Here is a 16494-nt window from a genome sequence, read left to right on the forward strand (position 1 = left end):
AGTCAGGCTGGGTCTTTACCTTAAACGGAGGAGCAATTTCTTGGAAGAGTTCCAAGCAACAGTGGCAGATTCTACTTGTGAATCAGAGTATATTGCAGCTAGCGAGGCAGCAAAGGAGGCGATATGGCTAAAGAACTTCATTGGAGACCTTGGAGTTGTACCAGCTATTAAAGAGCCAATGGAAATTTTCTGTGATAGTGAAAGTGTTGTTGCCTTAGCCAAGGAACCAAGGGATCACGGGAGATCCAGACACATCGACAGAAAATACCATTTCATCAGACATCGGATCGAAGAAGGACTCCTCGTGGCAAAGAGGGTATCATCAGATGAGAATCCGACAGATCCCCTCACAAAGGGACTGACTCGGGTTAAGCATCTTCAGCATGCTCGGAGCATAGGGCTGAAGGATGATATTAGATTTAGTAGTTAGATAACCTCGAAATTTGTAAAGTGTAATTGACATTTGATGATGAATAAAAATGTTTTATTTATGAGTAAGGTGTTGCTATCTCTTGTCGATCGTTTACTATATTTCTTTTGCATGTTTTGACTTCCAGAATAATTTTTGTTTGGTATAACATATTATTCAAACCTCCACAGTCAGTCATATGTCGGAAGTAGGTATGAATGAAGACTGTCATGTTTGGTTGTAGAGGTCTTGGACAAGGCTACAGCAATCATGAGTGCTCATAAGTTCTGAGCATTGGACTCAACCCACGCTCACTGGAATCACTTCATGGAATTCTATCTCGAGTGATCGTGAGACGGTAATATCGTATAAGTCTTCAAACCTAGAGATATGATTTGTTACTTACAAGTTGGTTATGCATTGAGGGTACGAAAACGCATTGGTAACTCGATGTTATAAATCGTACTCTTGTGTGTAATTCAATGAGTGGTAGAACAAACATATGAGTCGAAGTTTATCTGTTCCTTCTTGGATTAGAAGCTGATATCTGGGCCCCTCGATGATTTTGTTTTGACCTATGTACCGGGCCCGGTCAGAACTAAGTTGATGTGTTCAATTAAGTTCTATGTCAAACAAATCAGAAATCGGGAAACAAATGCTGGACAATAAGCAAGACAATGTTCCATGTATTTGTCCGGCTGATATCTAGAACAGAGGATTATATGATCACTTATCTTAAATGGCGTACCATCATCCTCTCAGTTCCGAGAAACCTTGAAAAGAGCTACGATTGCCGATCGGTTCTTGAAGTCATACTTGCAGTAATAGTTATTAGACTTATCCAAGTGGGAGACTGTTGGATAAGGTGTCTAAGTCCATAACTATTTCTGGTATGTACTTGACCCGACCCGGCATGATCCATTTGGGTTGCATGGCACCATGCAATTGGATAGACTAAATGAGAGAAATAACACTTGGAGATTATTAATATATTATAAGTTCTAATATATTAATAATAATATTTGATTAGTTTGATCAATAATTAATTTAGAATTAATTAAGTGGTCAAAAGAGAACTAATTAAATATATGGGTTGATTACGTAAATCATCCATATCTTGTATAGTGGGCTAAGAGGCTCCATGGATTATCAAGTTGGGTTCTACCCATAGGATGCTCCATGGATGCTCCATGGGAGTTACAAACCCATGGGTCATGGAAATGAAGAGTCATGACACATTAGGGTTTACATGGTGTAACCCTAGATGTGTCAACACTATATAAGAATCATATTCTCCACCAAAATCGGCTACACTAAGGAAACTAGAGGGCTTGGCCGATTTCAAGAAGTGTGTGTTCTCTCATAAGTTTTTCCAAGAGCATTTGGTGTTGTGTGAAGCATTTGAGGCATCACATTTGGGGTGCTAGGCTCACAAGGTTTCAAGGAACACAAGCAACAACAAGGTAAGTTATTCTATCTATTATTCAAGTTAAAATTGTTCCCCATGTATGCTAGATAGGAATATAGCCTTGGAATTCAACTTTGCATGATAATTAGACAAACATAGATCCAAGGTTATTAGGGTTGCATGTACACTTAGGAAGTGTTAGAATGCTCAAAACCCATCAGTCTTAACATTATCAATTAGTGATTTGAGACTAATTGAGTGCATATATGTGTGATTATATGTTCATTAGGATCGTAGTGTGTGTACAAGTCCTCGCTTGACACCTAGCAATCCTATACCGTTCAGTTCATCCCAATCACCAACTACAGGTGAGTTCATACCCCTTAGTCAATGTTTTAAATGACTTTAAATGCTTTAATGGGGGGGGGGGGAATACAAGTAGAAAACAGTATGTTATTAAATCAATCTTATGTATTTTATAACTGTGTTTTCATTCAGTAGATTTCACATATTTCAAAAGGTGTCACATGGAATGGTTTTCTATCTTATAATACCTTGATAACAAAAGTATTAGTTTTGAAATGTTTATTAAAATGACATCAAGTCATTCGTAATTATTGTTCAAAACTCATAGATATCTTGCAAAACCATTATTTTACATTCTTCAACTAAGCTATGCATATACACTTATATTCTTATATATGTATTGATGTTATAGTTTACACCTTTCATTTAGTTTCCTACAACCTTGAGTAGTAAGAGTGTATAAACCTACTTGAACAACCATTTACTTTCCAGTTAATTATCATATGGATAATTTGTAGATATCAAACATAATTCCTATTACAAGGAATCACACAAGAGTCAGTTCATTCATGAGTCTTTACGAGTACCTTACCTGATACATGAGTACCTTTACATATGCTTACATGAACACATTACATGAATACCTTTACGTGGATACATCTACCTGTGTATACTTACATGAATACTTGAAACTCGATTCGTAAACATGATTTATTAGTACCTTCAGTAAAATCATTCCAGCCCATCCTAGTTCAGTGGGAGTCAGTTACGGGACTAACCATTCATGGAACCTATTGTTCGCTACAGAGGTTAATTGGACAATCTTCGGATGTTCATTAGGTTATCTATTTCGCTTATAGCGATGTAGAGTCAGTTACGGGACTAACCATTCCTGGAACCTACTGTTCGCCACAGAGGTTAATTGGACAATCTTCGGATGTTCATTGGGTTGTTATTACATATATTAGGAGACAGTTACGGGACTAACCATTCTTGGAACCTACCGTTCGCTACAGAGGTTAATTGAACAATCTTCGGATGTTCATTAGGTTATTTACTTCGACTACAGCGATGTAAAGTCAATTACGGGACTAACCACTCCTGGAACCTACTGTTCGCCACAGAGGTTAATTGAACAATCTTCAGATGTTCATTAGGTTATACCTTTCGCTTCAGCGATGTCGTGTTATCCCTGGTAACCCAAGGGTAATACTTTCATGGTTATATTTTCCTATTTACTTTATTTTGTGATATATTCACATAAACGATGAGTTAGACTAGTTACTGTTTGTAGTAGTCAAAAAGAAGGAAAAACTATCATTTTACTTACAAAACATTCGGGTCTTGGTAGAAGACTACATCTCAAACTGATAGAAAATAAGGGATTTTATAGGGTTTTCATACTTACATCAACATTTTCATTTAAAGGTTTACATGACTTTTAAAACAGCTTTTCAAGGCAATACAATGACACTTAAATACTTATGAATTCACCAGCTTTAAAGCTGATACTCTCTTTCAAAATAACGTGTATTCTCAGGTCAATAGTAGACAGGTACGATAGCCAGGTTTTGAGAAGACGGAGCAGACAAGTCTCTTCTTTTTTTTTATTGTATATTTTTGGTGTCTTATTACAATGAAACAACACACATGTATGTAAAACTTTACTTATAATGCAATGGATGATGTTGTTTCTTGTTTATTATATTACACTGTTGTGATACTGTACATGACGTCCTCCACCGCTGAACATTTCTGCCGTTCGTGGTTTTGGGGTGTGACAGAATACACTATTCATTTTCGGAGCCTTCCTTTTTGGTCCGGAACCCTCTTAGCCAGGAACACTTATGACTCCGGAACCCTCTCTTGCTACTTCGGAATCTTAAGTGAGTTCGGAACCTTAAATGACCTCAGACCTTCTTATGATTCGAAAAGCTTCGCATCTCAGACTTTCCTCCTGACTTCGAAATACCCTATCATCCAGACAAATTCGCATTCTAAACTTCTGAATTGCTCCTGATAATCTCGCTTCGGAAATCCTCGCACTTCGGAAGATCAGGCGACCCTGAAAGTTTTCGCACCGGGAGATCTCGCATGCACTCCGGACCAAACCCTCTCAGAAGACAAGCCACTTCGAAACCTCTTGACCCACTCCGGATCCCCCGCAAATCCAAACCCCACTCCAGATTTTTAACCATTTCGGAGTTTTTCTTCATTTTATGGGATTTTGACGGCGGAAATTTCCTCAAACTCGTATTTTTCATGACTTAGACTCTCTATAATCCTACTTTATGCAAAATTTGAAGGGTTAGAACACATTTTCTTAAGATAATATCTAAGATTATCTTATAAAGAAATCACCCACTTGGCCACTTGTGTAGCCACTTGATTTAAGATTTACCTACCCAAAGTAAATGTCACTTCTTATTACATCACCTTATCTCATTTCCTTCATATATAAACATGAATAGGGTCATTTTTCAATTCTCACTTCCAGTGAATGAATATTCTCCACTTTTACTCTGAGGATCAAAGCCCATTTTCCTTTCAATACTCATATTCAAACCCTCCAGAAGACTTTTCTCTAGCCTTCAACATTTGTTATTTGAATATAAGGTATGATCATCTAATCTAGTGTTATTACTAATACATTTAATGATTAGTCTAAATAATCACACATTATTATGTGTTTAAAATATTAGGATATGGCTACAATTACATATTCTAAACTCAAATATTATCGTTTCTATCTCGTTATGTAACCACGATCATCACATAAGGTGAGTTCATACCCCTACATTGTTCAACGATTTTTCTATATTTTAGGGGGAGGGGGGGGGGGGGGGAATACAAGTATAACACAAGGAAATTTGTGTTAAAATACAAACCATTATTTACGTTTCTTACATTTTTTGTCTCTTTTACATAAAATATCAAATATACGAAACGACATTACTACCAAATTTATAAACGTTTACATGCAAAGTTGTCAAAATACAAAGCTGTTCATTCTATCGGCACATACATTTTAAACTATAATAGGTATAGTTTGGGGATCATTGACATTATTTTACCCTTTCAGGACAATGGAACGATTATATAAAAATATGATTATTTTTATATTATACAAACACTATGAAAGGGTAATACTTACATTTGCAACAAAAAGGAGTTTTCATTTCATTCGACGTATACCTGTTAATGAATAAATTTGGAAGACATTCAATTTCATGGTACTTTTCAAGTACTACATTGAAGTCCTGTAATTGTAACCAGAATCTCTTGTAGGGAGAGCGTGACACTTGTGTATAGATCTATACAGAACTCACAATCCCGCACCTAAATTGTTAGCTACAGTTAGACCGGTAAGTCTGGGGTGACAAATGTCATAACATTCCGATGCCTGAAGAACGTCGTTACGGGCCAACTGGGTCATAGCATTGTTATAATAACTAACATGGAGTATTAACAACACATTTTGGTTTACGGGGTTAACAAACACTTGAATAGTTTTATATACGTATAAAAACTACATACACTATTTTAAGTATGAGAAATACTCATTTATTTTAGTCTTGGAACATTTAAGACTACAGTCCATGGTATAGAAAATATTGGATTTTCTATAAACACACTCTATAATTTTTACAAGGAAAAGCGGCATTTTCTCAAACAAAAGTCTTATGAACTCACCAACTTAATTGTTGACACTCTTTCAAATTACTTGTATTCTCAAGAATCAGTGAATACTTAATTACCTGCTTTTGAGAACGGGACGCTAAGGCGTTAGTTCAAAACTCATTTTGTCATCATATTGTAATTTATTTGGAAACTTGTAACTGTAACACATGAAATAATGTAACCTTTTAAATTATATTTATGATGGTTGAGTTTGCTTTCTTTACAACTATTCAAACATTATGATACTATACATGAAGTCTTCCACCCTAAACGTTTCTGCCATTCTAGTTTGGGGATGTGACAGATTGGAACTCTTCTTCCAGCTCCAATCTGATCTGTGCCACTCTCTTCCATGGCGACAATAACAGTCCTGAGATCATCGAATTTGTGAAACAGATCCAAAAAGTTCTATCTCATGCTCAGATTATTACATATACTTGTAATTTATTGTGAGATTTTGACTTTTTCTGTTTAGTTTTCCATTGGGTCATTTGTTGATTCTGAATACAGAACTGATGACTGGAGTGTATCACAAGAGCATGGTTGTCTTTCAATCGTGGTTGAATTCATTGGAATAGTTTTTGACTTTTTTATTTAGTATTCGTCTAGCGCCTTAAGGTTTTAATTTCTAAATTCCATTTTTTTTGTTCTTTGGTAATTTTCCTTTGAACTTTCTACAATTCAATCGCAATGTTTGAAACACAAAATTATGAGTTGTATGAAATATAGCAACTCATTAATGGTATATGAAGATCAATTCATTGTGGACTTAATATAGAAATTTTAAAATTAGAAATGAAATGAGGCAAAAGTCAATACTGAAACATTGTGCTTTATTTGCTTTTAGTTAATTTCTTGAAAAAAGAGAAGCATAATCTTGTAATTTGTATAATAAGATGCAGTACGCATCAAAGGGATTCGTATTTTGAAGAGACTATACAAGGAAATGGGAAAAAGAACGCTATCAAAGGAAGGCAACAAGATATTGGGAAAACCAACTTGATTTTTTGAGAAGCTCACTGTTGTACTAATTAACCATGACATAATTTGTAAGGTATTAGAGCATGTAGAGGCAGCCATCTTGAAGCAGTTGCTTACTCAATCGATTGTATGTATTTTATTAATTAAACTTTAGTTCAACAATCTAACGAAGCACAAAAATAACCTCTACTAATCCTTATTTATAGAGTTATTTATCATGGAAATAATATAACTACTAAATCTAATATTCCAATATAAACTGCTTATATGTGATTAATTAGTAATGTATATTCTATATCATATATTAATAGCATTTAGTTGTCTGTAGCTAGAAGGGCTATGTTTTTATATGATTTAACTTCTTTAGTTTTAGTTATCTTATAGGCTATAGCTATTAATAAAAGTTAAAAAGATTTAAAATACTTCAATTAGCGTTTCATATGTGTTAATCATATTTTGTTGGTCCATATGCCCCTTTTATAATAGGTGGAGAATAACATGTTTTATTTGTTTTGTTGTAAAGATCTTGAAAATGAGATTAATCTAAAACTTTTCTATGATAAGACTACAAAATGATATAATGTTTTGGGCTGTCTTATCTTTCTCGTGAAATTAAAAAAACAAGCAAACTACTATAAAAATGAAACAATAAAATGATGCATGACAGAAAATGTAGCCCACTGAAACATATTTTTTTAAAGAAAGTATAGCATCTCATTATTTACTAAATTTAAACATATAAGTTATTAATCATTTCATAAATTCAAGCTGAATATAGTATACTTAAGGTTAAGCTGTGATTGACATGATTAGTCGTATTATTTTATAGATTTTATCATATACTTAAGTAGAATAATGTATGCTTAATGCATGTAATCATTATCAAATAGATCTATATTGACATGTTACTTAACTACTAATGTAGACTTCAAATTACTATATATAATATTAAAATTCTTTTTTAATTTAATTATTCTTCATTTTCATTATAGAAAAACACAAAGAAAATGTAACTTCTAAACTCAGTTTTTTTGTTCTTTGTTCTCCAGTGAATTGAACTTTGAATTCTTTTCTTGTAAACAAGTGTAAAAGATTCCGCAAAATAGAACAACTTTCTTGGCCATGACTGCTTTCATCAAAGAAAGATACTTAATATTTTTTATATTTCCAAAAAATATATTTCTTTTTATTTTTCGAGATATGCTAATGACTTAATTATGCAAAAAAGTTTGATTATTTTACCAACTTATGTAGCCATGTTTCAAGTTTTTACCAATTTTTGTAATGAAGTCGATTTTTTACATGCATAAATTTGTAAAATTAAAGTCATGACAAGATAAAACATAGCTTTATAAATTTATAAGAAATTTAATTTGGCGGATTCCAACGGAATTGGATTCCATTTCATGGTTGCCAAATAGACTTGATTTATTTTCATTTTTTCTTTTTTATTAAAAACCAAAATGTTCTCATTACATATATAATAAATAAATAAAAATAAAAAATTTACTTTCATACATTTACAATAAACAAATAATTATTAAATATAATGGTAGATTTCATTTTTATTAATAAATCCCATTCCGGCCAACCAAAATTTCACATTTTGATTCCATGTCAAACTCCAATCTTGAATTTACATATCTACATTTGTAGTATTCCAATCATAAAAAATTTCCAATCTTGAATTTACCTATTTACTAGCCATTAAATTCACATGTAATCACACGTGAATCACATACAAATTACATGTAATTCACATATGAATCACACGTAATTCACAGTAAATCAAAAGTGAATCACGTATGAATTACATGTGACTCACATGTAATTCACATATGAATCACATGTAATTCACAAGTGAATCACATATGAATTACACGTGATTCACATGTAAATTACATATAAATCACAAGTGAATCATACATAAATTGTATGTGATTCAAATGTAATTCACATATGAATCACATGTAAGTCACATATGAATTACATGTGATTCACATGTAAATCACAAGTGAATCACATATGAATTAAATGTGATTCGCATGTAAATATATGATTTGCATGTAAATCACAAGTAAATCACATAAGAATTACGTCTATATACACACATGCATTTTTGTAAGTGTTCTTCAATTAATCATTTTTTTTTAATTATTTTGTAGATTTAGAAGAAATTGTGGAAAATATTGAAGAGGTAAAAAGTGATAAATATAAGAAAATATCGAAATCTAGATAGGAATACATGAAAAAACTTTTAAATTTTGTTTTATTTTTTGTTTTTTATATTTTATTTTGTATCGAATAGAATACTTGTACTATTGAGTTTATAGATTAGTAAATAAATATGAGTTTTTTTATAATTTACTTAAGACTAGTATAAGAAATATACATACATGTACTTGAAAAAAATATGTATATATATGCACTTAAAAAGTGATTTTTTGGTTAAAAAAACTTATAGTTTTTTTTTTTGAAATATTCCAGTTTTTTTCTCAAAAACTTGCTGATTTTTTAAAATTTACTATTTTAAAAAAATGCAGTTTTTTGTTCAATTTTTTTAAATCTCATGTTTTCTAAAAACACATTAAAACATCTGAATTTTTTTATAACAAAAACTTGTTATTTAAAAAAAATCGAAAATTTGATTTATTATGTTAATTTTTAGACATTTTTATTAATTTTTCAATAGCACAAAAAATTAAACATGAAATGAGATTGGTAAGATGACGATCATGGTTTTAATGAGTTAATTTTGATCTAACACTCCACCTTTAGTTCTTGGGTTCTTGAAAACTATGAGTTGTCAACGGACCTATAAATAAAGTCATGCATTAATAACTTAAATAGTACGTTCACAAAAATCACAGCTTAGTACACTAAATTCACATTTTAATACACAAAAAGTGGTATTCACATCCATATTATCAACTTAAAACACTTATTACCATTAATACACAATTTAATATAGAAAATTCACAAATAGTATAATAAATTCAAAGTGTAATTCAAAAAAAAATATACATTTATAACTTAATGGGAGTTAAAACTAAGGTTAACAAAATTATACAACAAATGAGGGATTAAACATCAAATTCAGCACTATCTCGGAGAGAGACTCGGTGAAATAGACATGTCTGTGAAAATCCGGACTACCTGCACCTGGACAGAAAAACCCAATGCTGTGGTGGCGAACACGCTGTGTTGTAAGCTAAGTTGTTCACCTTGTAGACGGAGGAGATATATAAAGTGTGTTGTGCTTGATTCATAAGAATCTATATTAGAACCAGTATATTATTTCACTTAGCCTGCCTCTCCCATGACTTTCTGGACCAACCAACCTGAATCTGTCCTCGCAAGTTTCTCTGCATTTTGGAAGCAGAGCATGCAAAAAAATCGAGCAATTGATCTTAGAAGAATTCCACTTTTTTTGGCACGAATCTTTCTATTTCTGCGCTGACATTTGAGTTGTCTCTCTTCTTTCTTTCAATCGACACACTCAACTCAGATAACTCCGGTGGCCCCGGCTTCTGTCTCTATCAGGCGGTGACAGCCCCCACCTCCATAGCCAAAGCATGGAGTAGCAGCTCCTTAATCCGCACTACAACCAATCAAAATGTTCTCCAGATCGATATATGATGCTAAATGGAGACCGATATAGAGATAGAGGGCTACCCCTTTGTTGGCTCTTTCGAGACAAAAGTACTCATATGAATGGTGCTAATTCCCATGTTCCTTCTAGTCTCGTTTGGTTTCAAGAGCCTCCCCCTCCCCGTCCCTTACTCGTCTTTTGCGTCATCCTTTCATTTTTTCCGTATGCCGGGGAAAATGCCTCACCTTTCTACATGAATTATTAGAAGAATTTCCGTCTCTATAAAACATAAGTAAAAGCCCGGGTGGAAGCACAAACTAAAGCAGAGAGGAAAAGTCGAAAGGGGGGAAGAAGTCTAGTGCTAGTTCTTACTGAAACTTGTTGATTTTATATAACTTTCATTTTTGAGTGGTTTCTTTGTTCTCTTATTTGGATTGAAAGAAAGAAAAAACTTCCCTTTCTTTCTCTTCTTTTTTTTCCTTCGACGAATTGAAGCTATGACCAATGGCCCCCTAGCTGAATAGGCGTAAGAAAGCTACCTGAAAAAAGGCAAGGTGCACCTTGGATTGAACTCGACGAATTGCGTTTTGCCAGATATATATTTTTTAGAAAGATTCCCATTAAAAAAATAGAAAGAATCAAAATAAAAACTAAATACTAAATCAAGGCGCATACGCGGGAAGGGGGCCTTACTACTTCTTCATTCAGGGGGGAGACTAGCCTCATAACTTCCCACTGGGCGAGAGGTGCACCTAACCCACCTACCCACTCATCAATCACGGTGTTCAGCTGACTTGCACTGGTAGACCCCTATTGTCTTGGAATTAGACGCCCATCTTTTGACTGTTGTCAACTGATCTCTTCAATTTTAGATTCTACTCTATGTTAGAACATTTCTGTGAATGCTATTCTGATCTAAGTGGTCTTATTCTGTGTCCCGTGCTAGGAAGCATTACTCCTCTTTTCATTCAAAATTCAAGAATACGACCGATACGATTGATTGGTCTATGCGCCTCTCTTATTACTTTTTTGTATTCCTCTATTCTTCGGATACAATTCAATCCTTCTACGGCCAAATCTCAATTTGTGGAAAGCCTTCAATGGCTTCCTTAAGAAAACATCCATTTTTATTTGGGTATAGACGATATCTCTTTATTCTCTATGATATTGACCACATTTCTGATCCCTATTTGCATTTTAGTGGGTTGGTCTGGTATGAGAAGTTATGGGAAAGAGTCAGTGTTCTAAAAGGCGCGCCATGGCGCGCGCCAAGGCGCGCCATGGCGTGAGGCGTGGCTTCGCCGTTACGAAAAGCTTCATAACGTTGCTGTTAGGCGTAACGCGTGGCAAGGCGTGATATGGTGCGCCATGGCGCGTTATGGCATGTTATGGCGCGTGTTTTTTCGTTTGAGACACAGTTTTTTTCTCTTCGTTATGTCTTTTCAAATCGGGGATACAAGTATTGTGGTTTTTGTTAACTTTTTGTTATTAGTTATTGATCTAACACTTCTAATAAGTAGTTATATTTAATATAAATTTATATTTATGTGGTAATATAATTTTAAATTAATACAAAATCGCCGCCTTACATCACGCCTTGAAAAACGCCGTGGCTCGCCATGGCTCGTTAAGCTTGAGGCTTGGCCTTGCCGCCACGCCACGCCTCACGCCATTTAGAACCTTGGAAAGAGTATATTACAACATCTCTAATTCGTGAATTTCTAATGATCGGCGTGTTCCGCATGCTGGATCCTCTATTATTATATGTTCTTCCCGAAAGCGTGCTAATCCCTACGTTGTGCGGAGCTGAGCATCTTATATTAGCATTCAAACCGCACTCAAAGGTAGGGCATTTCCCATTTTTATAGGAACTTCTGTACCAGAAACAATGGTATCTCCAATTATAGCCCCCTAGGATGTAAAATATATCTCTTCTCACCATCCCTATAGTGTATGAGAAAAATGTATGCATTTCGATTCGGGTCGTATTCTATGGTTACGGTTCTACCATATATGTCTTCTTCATTTTGTCGAAAATCTATTTTACGGTATAGACGCTTATGAGCTCCCCCTCTATGCCCTGCGGTAATGATTCCTCTAGCATTACGACCTTTACCACAATGATGCTGATATTCCCACTCGGACCAATACAGAACTTTTACTTGTTCAAATAACAATTAAGGTGAAGCAGATCAGGAACGACGAATCTCTTTATGATAAATAGATCCGTTTTGCAAGTTCGTTATTACGGGTAGTTCCTACAAAGTATTAGACTAACGACGTATACAATACTTGAATTCTCGGTGTAGATGCTACATAGATGGTTCTCATCCTTCAGAGACTACGAGTGTAATAGGAGCATCCGTCGACAAAAGGATCACCCTAAGATGATTATCTCATGGTATACTTTCATAAAATATCTTAATTGAATTGTATGTAATGATCAATAAATTCAGTTGAATTCTAGATATACACATGTCAAAATTCTTACACGAATCTATAATATATTCTATAAAGAAGAATAAAGAAGAAAGATTTTCTATAGATAGTTGGGCTGGAATTGACGAACACTTAATACCAATATTATTCTTTATTAGTATTAGTGTCCAATAACAATATAAATGGGGCGTAGGCAACGGGTTTTGGTCCCGCTATTCGGAGGTTCGAATCCGTCCGTCCCAGAGCATATCCATTGTATCCAAATACATCTTTTTTGTTCAACAAGGTTCTATTTCAAGGTCTAATATTGGATAAAATCTTATTCTTCTTTTTTTTTTGATTTTTAATGATTCTTTTAATAGAAAAAAAAAACAAAAAAATAATTTAGGACTTTCTTTCATAGTATTCACTACTTAAAACCATCAATTCACTCATTAACAGTTAAAACGAACTTTAACATACCAGAACATTAGTTGAAACATTAAAAATCATAATTCATGGCTTAAAAAAATAAGTTCATATTATTCAAGAAAACATTAACATAATAACCCATCTTCTAAGTTTTTATTCATAGTATAACAACCATTAAACATAAACTATGAATAACAATTTGATGCATATGTTATAACAAATAAGGAAAAAGCATGGATCAACAACTTAACAACAGAAAAAACAATGATTAACAAAAATAAACAATAAATGAGATATTAAAACATTAAATTCATAGCTTAACAGAAGGAAAAAAAATAAAAATAAAAAATCAACATACTTGATGTGTTTCATTGGAGGTCAGAGAGAAAAAGATGGAGAAGGTGATAGTTTTGGAATGTATCTAAGGTGGTAGAACTACCATCAGCTACCCGTGTCACTATAATAGCTTCAGATATATGCATGAAATAACACAACATAAATTAGATCTAGAAAAATCGAACCATACACACCAAATCTAACTAGATTTTAACATGATGTCGATAGTAGGAGGTTGTGGTGTGACTTCAGTAGTGGTAGCGATCGTGGATCTGAAGCTAAAAATTGTAGATCTGAAGCAGAAATTGTAGATCTGGAGCCAATCAGAGCTTGTGGATCTGATGGCAGTGATTCGTCGGTGGTCGGAGGCGGCGACAGCAGGGGGTGGTGGCTGGTGGCAACTGGTGGCAATGTTTATGTGTTCTTCAAGTTTGAGATGAGAGAGAAGATAGAGTTTGTGTAGTGTGTAAATCCGATATAATAAAAGATAAAAGTGTTGTCGGAAGAGTGTGAGAGACTTTGGAAAGTTTTGTTGCAAAGTAAGTTAGAAAGAATAGACAAAAAATAAGTGGTTTCTATGGTTCTTAATCTTTTTTGGGTCTCATTTGAACATATACATATATATATATATATATATATATATATATATATATATATATATATATATATATATATATATATATATATAAGGTTAGGACTAAATGTGAATGGTAATTATAGTGTAAGTGTATGACTCAATGTGGACCATTGGATTTAGAGAATGTTGTGGTTAAGAATGGATCCTGATTTAATTAATTAATGATTTTTTGTTTTAATTAAATTGGTGATAAAAGCGTTATTACTATTTTAAAAATGGAATTCAACATATTACAAGCGTAGAGCCAGATTCTTTTGTGCCACCGGTTAATAACATTCCATGTTTTTAGGGGGGGGGGGGGGGGGGGGGGGGTAAGATTGTTGATATTATCGTATGATTATATGCTTTCCCTCAAACCAAATCAATTATCATTTTTAAAATATTTCTTATTCCAACTACTGACAATACTCTAGACGTATAAGAACCATCACCACAGAATTTACAATCAAAGAATGGAATCGACTAGTAAGTCAAAATTCAAAGAATGAGAAGGCGATGAAGCTCAATATTGGGACAAAACATCAAAACGAAGCTCACAAACACAACATCTTCGCTACTATGGCTCGACGACAAAGACGATGATTTGTCAATCCACCAATAGCAGTATTTCTTATTGTTTACGATTTATTCTTCAAGAATTCGGATAAGCAACACACATTTTGTGAGAAGTCACATGTAATCGTTGAGAACGTAGATTGAATTTCAGTTAATAACAAGTTAGGGTTGGAGTGTAGTTACGATTCTTCTTGGTTTTTGATTGTTTGTGATGTGTTCTGTAAGAATAAGTATAATCATCAATGTATTCATCAAGAATAATTATAAGAATCAGACATTCTGTCAGAATGCACATGGAATTGTTGAATATATAGAGTGTATTTTATTTTATAATAATTTAGGGTTTGAGTGTATTTATGATTCTTGGAGGTGTCTGTACTGTTTATGATTTATTCTTCTAGATTAAGGTATAACATCATAATTTCTGATAACATAAAAAATTCTGAAAGAATATACACGTATTATTTGCATAAAATCATGTTTTATGCTTGTGTATTGATTGATGGGTCAGTATATTGGTTTTTTGATGTGCATTGATTATTTACTTTGGTATTCTTGTAGAATAAATAAATAAAGTAAGGTCGTATATTGGTATAGTTTATAGAATTCTAAAAGAATTCATATGGTTCAAGTAAGTTCATATTCAATTTTTAACTTGTTTTCATTAACAGATGGTGTTGTAGTAGCACAACCTCTCCAAGAAGAATCGGAAGCTGATGAAGAATTACCCAAGGTAGAAATCATTGTAGAAAAGGATGGAGCTATGATAGACGAGGGAGGGTAAATTAGAAATAAAGAAGGAAGAAACACAATGTAGAATCAACAAAGAAGGGAAAAAGGTAAAAAAAAGAAAAGATGATGGTGGAAATGTTGGTGAAATTAGATCGAAAATGAAGTGTGATGTAGTAACAACAGTCTATTTGTCAATGGACCATAATTAAGGAAATGATATATGAGATTATGGGTATATCTATGGAGAGGTCAATATCCCCAAAAAAGTATTCAAGTACATCATATTATGAAAAATAAAGGAGTCGAAAGTTGATGAACTTCTATTTAGACTTAGTTCTATAATAATGTTTATCAACACTTTTATTGATTCAAAGAAAATGGGGACATGTCAAATAGAAGTTGTTGACAGGTTAACCATGTTAAAAGACTATTCAAGTATCTATCTGTGTCAATACATTGTTGAAAGCTTGATGACAGGGACGCGATTGTGGAATCAGGAGGACTAGTTTTGCTATTACTCAGGGCCTATTACTGAATTGTTGGTATGAATTTAATTATAAATGTTTTAAATACAATTGACTATTAGTTTATATTGTGTATTAAATTTTTCAATCAAAATTACAAATTTTTACGCAATGCGTTTATGTGTTTAATATATGCATTAGTATAAGCATTAAATTGAAAAACACTCCTTTTATAACACATGTTAGTAGAGATAAGTTGAAACAGATCAAGGACTTTAACTGAATGCAAATGCTCTTGGGATGAAGCAATTTATAAGAAGAGAAGATGATGAGCATGAAGATGTAAGTAGTAACAAACAGATAAGGAGTTGGAAAAGGTTGAAAGAGAGTTTGCGGAGGAGGAGATAAAACATTATACACTGTTAATTTTTCTTTCTAAATTTGATTCGTAAAGAATTATTACATAAATTTCTATTTATTGGTAGTGAGGTTAGAATGCAGACATGATAATCAACTTTGGAATTTTGTAATAGACATTATTTA

General features: G+C 33.2%; 1 pseudogene; it reads left to right on the top strand.

The window, feature by feature from the left end:
• The first annotated feature begins 10743 nt into the window (after positions 1-10743).
• LOC128132898 (NADH-ubiquinone oxidoreductase chain 4-like) lies at positions 10744-15993 on the top strand (annotated as a pseudogene).
• Positions 15994-16494: the final 501 nt, after the last annotated feature.

Source organism: Lactuca sativa, chromosome 3 (assembly GCF_002870075.4).
Source record: "Lactuca sativa cultivar Salinas chromosome 3, Lsat_Salinas_v11, whole genome shotgun sequence".
Lineage (NCBI taxonomy): Eukaryota > Viridiplantae > Streptophyta > Magnoliopsida > Asterales > Asteraceae > Lactuca > Lactuca sativa.